Below are 9,546 nucleotides of genomic sequence, written 5' to 3'. Positions count from 1 at the left end.
CTCCGGTGCTGCTCACTCGTTATTTGTGCTCCCCCGCAGACAGACGTGACGGGTTTTAGGTTTCTGATCCGTCCATGTCATTCGTTTTCTGTCCGCATGGGGTTGCTTCTTCTCACAGGGCCGAGAGGATGAACGCTAAAGGGGGAAATGCTGTGTTGTTTAGCCTGCTGTGTTCAGGGGTGAGCGAGGAGGATCATTATTATGCTGCTGTCAGTCAGCTCCGACTAGCTCAGATGTTGTGAGCACCTATTTTCCTTCTCATCATCTGAAGCCTCTTTATATTTGTATCCATTGCAATCCTCTCAAACATATCAAGCTCTAAATATGTTACGTAATACGCACACATCTGTTGCATAATGTCTGTGTTTGTTTGTCGGCTCCTGCGGGGCGTGATGATCGCAGGTAGTGGAGGGAATCACCCACTGTTCCCACTGGGAGGATCCTATAACCTCCTTTTGTGTGTGTGTGTGTGTGTGTGTGTGTGTGTGTGTGTGTGAGTGACTGTCTTCTCCTCATGCAAAATAAATGAGCTGTGCATGTTTGTGTGTGTTTGTGTGTGTGTGCCTCGGGGTGAACGCAGGCTCTCATGTCTCCCGTGTTTTTAACCTTTAGAGGCGTGCCGGGGGGAGGGATCCACCTATAGGACCCCCGCCGCTCTCAGAGCTTCAAGTTGAGATGATTTGTTTTTTATTGTATTAAAAATTGAAATCCACCTCATTACAATAAAACTGTCCGTATGAACACAGGAAAACAAAGCAAACAACAATGACAACATACTTTCTGTAATGTCTACATTTCTCTTTTTGAAATACTAGTTCAGGATGAAGTGTAAAAACGTATCTACAGTAGTAGTCCTTTCGTCCCTTTCACATAAAAACATGTATTTGGGGAAGCTCCTCAAATGTGAAGATTTACTGCTTTTCCTTTATTCTTTATTTTATTGTTTGTTTTGATGCTGTTAGTTGGGTAAAACAAGCATTGTGACGATGTCAATTTGGGCTGTGGGTCATTGTGACAGCATGTCTCACTATTTTTGTTTTTCTTCTACAAATCAAGCCATCAGTTAATTAATCAGTCAAAGACAGATTCATCCATTGTCCTACTCAAAAAAAGTTCCCCCTCAAGGAATGTCAAATTTGATTATGGAGTGATGTAACATGTCAAAATATATCGGTCACAGCTGTGAATGTTCTGTAGGAGTATTTTAAAACACTCTTAGAGTCTCTGGATAACATTTGTGTTCTTAGACTTTATTTCTTCAGTGCTAAACATTTCCCTGTAATCAGTATTTCCTTCATCGGAGGTTGTAACATTTTTTTTGATCATCATAATCATAATGTTGACTGTACAGATGTTTGAGTGTCTTTAGGTCAAGCAGTCCTTTCCATAAGTAGATAAGTCATCACTGTTTTATCAGTAAAACCAACACACGTACTGAGCTGCAGTTGGCCTTTTAAGCGAAGAACATTCCTGCGCAGTAAGCTCAGACTGATGTGTATTTGTTACCATTAATGGTCATTCAGGACCTGGACGACACATCTGGTTGTAGTTCCTATGGATCCTGTCTGTTATATAAGGATTAAAGTGTGTTAGCTTAGGTTTGATTGTGTTTAAATCAACTGCCTGTCTTCTGATTTCATTCAGATTTCCCAGAGAAAATGACAGCCACTTTTAGTATGCAGACCCCACCCTGGTTTTTCCCCCTTGACTCTTGTGTGACTTTGACTTTTTCCCTGATATTTTCCCCGAGCAGGCAGGCTGGACATAAAACATGTCTCATACATCTGACCCTGCGGGAAAACCACACAGGGGGGAATGGCCTGGCCCCTGATCTATCTGACCTTGTGTGTATTTCTGTCCGTCTGTAGATTTGTCTGCAGCTAATTTAGCCATAAGTTCAAGAGTTTGCAATAAATTATCTATCATTTTTTTTTAGCAACATTAGTACCATCTGGAAGTTGGCTCCAAATGAGATATTGCCTCTAGGGAGTTTTTTTTAATATAATTTGGTCCCATGAATAATTTTGTGTTCAGTTCTCTGAGGGTAAAAAAGGTCACGATGGTACATGAGATGATTACATGTCAAAAATTATCTTTGATTATGCAAGATCTACCTCTGTGGTCAGTGACTTCTTGTGTGTGCACAGAGCTGATCACTTATAATAACTGTTCACTATTATTGACAGACCCAAAACACAGTTGTTTATAGGCTACTAATTAATTTTGCAAAATGATCTGTTGTCCTGGAATATGCAAAGAAAATTTAAGTTTGAAAAATGTCTTTATTTCTCTTGGATCTTCTATGTTAACATATTTCATCCCCAGCTTCCTCTGTGACAGGTTATGAGATAATGATTGGATCATGAACATCATGAATCTTGACTTTCAAGCAAAGTTTGCTGTGATGACTTTTGACCTTTCTGGATTTATGATATTTCATTGGTTCCTTTATACCATTAAATCATTACAAGTCTGAAAGTCGGACTGTCTGTGTTACTACAGGTGTCAAATCGAATCAGTAAAATCATCATAAATCATTACGGACCTCATTGCTTTTGCTTTTGTTGATGAAGATTCACAGATTTCTAATAGCAAGTAGGCTAACTGTTGTGGAGATTGTGTTGCAATAGATGGACGATAACCTAAAGAAGAGGAACAGCCTGAACGAGCTGCATTAATACTGTAAGTTATCGTAAAGATAAAATAACTTTGTGCTGTTTCTGTATTAGCATTACATGAATCTACTTTACTGTATTTAACCGGTAGCGAGTGATACTTTAATATAATATAATATAATATAATACTTGTAAGTTAACCTCCTGAGCTGGAAGTTAATTTATTCTGTTATTTTCTGGGTGACTCAGGTTAAATGTAGCTACAGCTAGCAGGCTAATGTTGGAGTTAGCTCATTTTTGTGGTTGCTATGGTAACAATGTTTGTGGTAGCCTATATGTATGTTTTTATGTAGGCCTATGTATGTTGTAAAGTGAAGTTAGGCGTATTTATAGAGTACTTTCACAGACTTCAGTCACAAAGGGCTTTACAAGGACACAACATGCAGAACATATTCTTCTGTAGCACTCTGTCATTGGTTGCTCATGAGCACTGACCTTAAACCAGCCTGACCCCTCAGTCCACTTCCCTGGATCCTGTGCATGTAAAAACATTTTCATGACAACCCAATGTAAAGTTGTTGAGCCGTTTCACTCAAAACCACAAATGCCAACAATAAGATACGATAAGATAAGATAAGATATACTTTATTCATCCCAGCAGGGAAATGTAGGTGTTCCAGCAGCCAGCATACATACAAACACACAACACATATATACAAACACACAACACAACACATATATACAAACACACAACATAAAAAAGTGGTATGGATGGTCCATGTGCATAAGTAGCTGTTACTCATAGATAACAGTACAAAATAGTAGCTCTGCCAGTGCATAGTATGATAGATAAATAAAGATTTTTTTTTTTTTAAAGCAGTCAAGTGTGCAAATATACAGGAGCAAAATACAGTTTGATATATGCAACTCAGGCTAAAGTTTAAAAGTGTAAATGTCTTCTGTCCTTACTTAAAGGGGAGTCGTTATAAAGTGCAATTGCAGTCGGGAAAAAAGTATTTTTAAATCTGTCCTTTTTGCAGCTTAGCTGCCGTAGCCTCCCACTAAAAACACTCACACGAGATAGTGTAAGGGATGCATGTTATTGTCCATAATGTTCAACAGTTTCTGTATCATCCGTCTCCCCATCACCACCTCCAGGGGCTCCACAGCACAGAGCCAGCCCTCCTAATCAGCTTGTTAAGCTTTTTAGAGTCACACGCCCTGATGCTGCTGCCCCAACAGATGGCTGCAAAGAAAATGGCCCTTGCCACAACAGTCTGATAAAACATGGATAACATTTTGCTACACACATTAAAAGACTTAAGCTTCCTCAAGAAGTAGAGTCTGCTCTGACCCTTCTTGTAGAAAGCCTCTGTGAGGTGCTTCCAGTCCAGTTTATTGTTCATGTGCACCCCCAAGTATTTATAGCACTCCACCACCTGCACCTCATCCCCAAGGATAGAGATGCTGCTTAGCTCAGGCCTGGCCCTCCTAAAGTCCACCACCATTTCCTCGGTCTTTGTTACATTGTTACAATGAAAGTGTGTACACATCTTGATGTCAAACCATCCAACACTTTTAATATATGATTTTTTTTCATTCATAAGGACGCATCAACCAACTGACCTTGCCGTCCCTGAAAACCTTTCTGCTTTCAAGCTCCTGTCAAAGATCAACGCCTAACATTTAAGGTATGGCTTTGTTTATGAAGGAAAAAAAAGAAAGGTTAAGATTACACATATAGGATGTCTATAAAAGACCACCGCCATGAGACATTTAACTGAGGGATGAACCCATCATCAGGACCCCGTCTATAGAACGTGACAGCAAGAAAACTCCCTTCAGGCTGAGTGTATGCAGCAGCCTTTCGTCATAGCAGATATTATAAAAGCTTTGTAAAATGTAACACATGTAAGGATCAGCCTGGGAGTTTGTAGATGTGCCTCATCTAACATGGCAGAATTACACAAGTATAAACTAATTTGATTTCTGTATGCTCAAGACATGAATGCAAGACGCACACTTTTTCAAAACCTTTAATAAAGTGAGGGGATTATAATGACTTAATCCCACTTTAAAGGGGCTTTTTTTTCAAAATGTCTTCAATGCTTTATCTACGAAAATAAATGTAGCTGCTCAACATTAAAAAAATCTCCTCTGTGACTGTCATTCACCCTTTTCTGAGACCTCCCACTACATCCATGACCTCCAGCATGAGGTCACAGGAGGCTGCAGACAGGAGGCCTCTTTTTGTAAATAAATGCGACTGGTGGTGGCGCTGAGACAACCTGTTGTCAAGGTGTTTGTGTATGACTATTGACAACAAATCAGTGCATGAGAGGTCCTTCTCCCTATAGCTTATACTTTACTTTAAAGTCAACCGATAAATCATTACATCAGTGTCTAATTAACATTCAAATGTAGGAGTGTTGATATATACCGTTTGTCTTCACACCTTGTCTACAGATTTCTGCAAGACTCCCACAATCCTTTTCACATGACTAGAGAAAGGTAAAGATTGAGTAACAGTTGGCTGAAGTTGTCTTTGTTCACATTTAACAACCAGATCTATTCATGTCTGTCCCTCACGTTAAAACTCAACTTTTGATTATTTTTTTAACAATCAAAAGAACTTTTTTTAAAACCATTCTCTTCTACCTGAAACTGCTGAATATGATTTCAGAGAAAAATGTTGTCTTGCTATTATGTTTGATTGCGCAATCTAACCAGGCTAGTGATTCATCTGTGATCCATTTACTCGTCTCGAAACACCGTGAATACACTGCTGATGAATCACAAATGGCAGGGAAGGCTTGAATGCGTGCGAGGATATTTATGTGTGAGGGCTTTGAAACGGCCTGAATCAGGAGTTTTTTTAGCCGAAGCTCGTCCTCAGACCTTTGCGGGAGGAGGTGGGAGACATGACGGGAACATTTGATTCAATGCGGCAAATTCTGCTGCAGCTTTGTCAAAACTTATTATGTTCAGCTTGCTTATGCTGGTGCCTTATATCCACACGCTACTTCATTTATACAAAAGTAAAGTTATAGCACAACACTAAGACTTATCAATGTTGTTCATCCGAGTCGCTCAAAACCAAAACATGCAACTTTTTCAAAAGCTGGGTGGTCCTTAAGAGTGGACCTTAAGAATGTGGAAAAAAATAACCAAAATCCTGATAATACGTCTGTTTTCTGTGAAATAACTTCCTGTATTGTTTTTATATTTGCTATGATACTTTTGCAAAGGATCTTACAGATTTATAACTGCAACACAATACGTCTTTATACTATATTGTGTAGGCATAACTAATTTTTTCACACAATTCTCAACAGTTTCTACGAGCGTCCCCCTCCTCAGTTTTTGGCTCAGAGCCCATGCAATGCTTGGTCCTGGTGGCACAGTGGGTGGTTGGTGTAGAAATATCTCTCTGATCCTGACTGACAGACAGCTGCAGCCTCGGCCTCCGACGGGGGAGAGGAGCCTTCACAAGAGCTCCATCACGTTCCATCAACAGCTCCGAGCTTGCTGAAGGAACTGACACCGTTGATTAACAGCGGCCAATTTTCTCTCGCGTCGGGCTTAATACTGTGGCGTTTCATCAGGCTGTCGTGCTTGGTTGGGGGGATAGATGCAGGATGAACAGCACAACGGGAAGTTTAAATAGCCAGTTGTTTATCTCAGCTGATGCAGAGATGATTTTAATCCGACTGGCTGCTTGATTATACCGAATTGTGTGAAAGTGCGTGGTTATGTGAAGTCCATTGGTTGAAAACCCTGCACCACAATGCTTTGCTGCTGAATGCTAACATGCTCAGTTTAGCATGCGTGCATACTTGCATACATACATGTACTTTCTGAACCCATCGCGTATTTTAATAAATAATCATTTCCAGTCGTAATTATGACTCTGGCGCTGACGTGAATGCTTGCTACAATTGAGGAAATTGTGCAGCGATTATGCAAACTCTTGACATGCCATGAACATTGCTTTCATCTTTTTCTGCACCCGTTCCCTTCAGACTTGAATAACATTTCTCTATTTGCATATTAATTTCCATGAGATTCTTCACAGGCGAGGGTTTTAAAATTTTCAAAACCCTCTCTGAGGATCTCCCACTCACTCGGTCTGTGTTACATAACAGCTGCCTCACCATAGAGGGTTTGATCAATATTCCCCTCACAGCATCCCCACAGCACTCTCTGGGGTTAAAGCTTGTGGGTCATCCACACTGAGTCGCTCAAGCCTGCTGGGCTGCATTGTGTGTGTGTGCGTGTGTCTGTGTGTGTGTTTGTTTGTGTCCGTCTAAATCCTAATGGAAGGAGGAGATGCTATTGTTAGAGATGAAGGACAAAAAGACAAACAGCCATTTCTGACGACAGGCAGAGTTAATAAAAAAGGTTAAGAAGGAGGCGAGAGCTAAGCTTATATCAAAGGGTTTGAGACAAAATCAAAGTCTTCTGCCCACACAGGCCTTCTGCAGCCTTGCCTTCTGCAGCCTTTAATCAAGTGAAGGAAGCGCAAATCAAGAAGTAAGCTGCATATTAAATGTTTTTTATGCAGCTGTAAAATCCCACTTGGTTCGAAAATTTGTTTGTCTGGCTTTGATGGGTTTACATGTAACTTTGTATGCATATGCACTCCTAAAAATATCTACATTATTTCAGGAGTTCACAGCTGTACAATGCCATGATGGGAATATCTGCCTTTACATTATTGCTATATGCGTAGTTCCACATAATCACAATGGCAACATACTGGAGAACAGAAAACATAATGCAGCAGTTTAATCACGTGCCAGAGATTGCAGCAGCTGCGTGCATACAGTCTATGTATGACTTCTCTTTTTAATGCCCTTATTGGCCCCCACAACTCAACCGTGTAGACCGAAGGACAGCGAGAGCCAGGACATAACCGGACCTCCCTTCACTGATGTTTCGCCTCACTCCACCTCGGGAAGGCTGGACAGTTTGCTCCGGCTCTCAGCGCCCACCGCACTTTCTTATTTGATAGAATCCTTGATGTTCTCTTTCAGATCAGAGACAACAACCCTTTTTTTTTCTCTTAAGCAAAAGTAGAGGTTTTTATGAAACGGCTCAGGTCCTCCAGGATAAAGCACCAAGAATTCTTGTTTAGGTTTAGAAAAATATCTTGGTTTAGGCTAAAATAATATGTGGACGTAAATTTTTTGTCACACACAGGACTCAAACAGCAGTAAAACTACTGCTACTTTTTTATTTTCCTGCTATGTCATCCTTTGCCAATAACATCCCTGTTTACACCTCCAGTTGGAGGCCATAAGTTTTGGGTTGGAGTGCCACTGAGCCAGAATAACATGTTATTTGTTATCGCCTTTTTGTAGGATTTTTGATATGAAGAAAAGTGCCGGGTATAGCACCAAGCGTAGTCCTTGAAAATGCACAACCTGACACAAACGGACGGCTAAAGATTACATGACAGCGGGTAAATCACGACAGGAGCCACTTTTGGAAGCCGAGACACGACTGCAATAACTACAGCACAATGTTTAGGTGCGATGTTGCAATGACATCTCCACATTCTACTCCTACACCCGACCTTCATCACCAATAATTACCCATAAATACAATTTCATGGGTTGTTAAGCACACAGGCAGGTTACTGTATAAGTCTTTGGTGCCTGTGTAGCCTCAGATGATTCATTCCTCATGAGAGCTGAAAGCCTGCAGAGATCACCCCGTGTGCTTTTACTTCTCATGGTGGAGATTTATATTAGTCATTGCTGCAGATCAGTGAGCCCCCTTTGCTGCAATCCCCCAGATCTGCCCTCTAAATAAGAATAGACATGCCGCTTTATGCAACACCTCCACAGACAGAAGGAAGGCGCCTGATCTGTACTCTAAAGGACAAAAAGTCAAGATTGAACCTTTTTCTTTTCCCTATCAGGACGGTTAAAGTCTCAAGTGATCACTCTGTGGTTTTTAGACTAAACATCGGCTCTGCATTCGTCTACAGACAGCAGAATAGAAAGACACGCTTGAATCAAAGTACTTTCCAAGCAGAGGTGTTACCTGCAGCATTATAACAGGATGTGGTGTGCTAAGTGACTCAAAACGAGGCGGGGGGGGGGGGGGGGGGGGGGGGGGGCGTAACAAGAGGGCTCTCCTTGAACAATGTTTGCTGTAAATTTGGTGCTCCTGTTATGCTGTCTTCCTGTAGTCACTTACTGACGCAGGCAGCTGTCACATTAGCTATAGCAGTAAAAAAAAAAACATGGACTGACAGCTCCGACATGATTCATGTAGTGTGTTGTTTTTGTGATGAGACAGCTCTAATGTAGATGTGTCCCCAAAACAACACAACAACAACAAAAAAAATGGAGGGCTTCTTCTGTTGTGACTAACATTGTTAAAGATTCATTGAGGCATTCACTGCTAATGCTACTTTTAAACTCATGTCAATCAATAAGTTATCAAATACAAACAAAAACAGATTAATGTTGAATGTGTAATACTTTTTTCTGTATGGCACTTGGAGAAATGAAAAATTTTAGTTGAACCTGCCATCAAGAACTAAATGTTGAAAAAAAAAACACGACGTAAGACGCACTTTGACATTCTTGACATGGACTGTTTCATCAAAAAAGCACGATGGAAAACTTGTTTGGTCGGAGGGGGTCGACTGTTCGAGCACCCTGGTGCTATGGGAACATCTGCTGTCTCTCTTCAGACACGATTGGGTTCTTTATTTAGCAGGATGTACCAGTGAAGGGCACAGACAGGAGTGTTCTGGGAGTACAAAACCATGAGAATCCATGCAAGGTCCAAGAAAATCCTTAACTGGCTTCTCCGTCTGCCTTCTAGTGAAACCTCCCACAACCAGTCTGGTGATTCACATTATTCAGACAGACGGAGATTAGAGGATTTAAGCATCTAACCTTTCACATAATGT

The sequence above is a fragment of the Labrus bergylta genome, chromosome 23 (assembly GCF_963930695.1).
Source record: "Labrus bergylta chromosome 23, fLabBer1.1, whole genome shotgun sequence".
NCBI lineage: Eukaryota > Metazoa > Chordata > Actinopteri > Labriformes > Labridae > Labrus > Labrus bergylta.
This window is presented reverse-complemented; position numbering follows the sequence as displayed.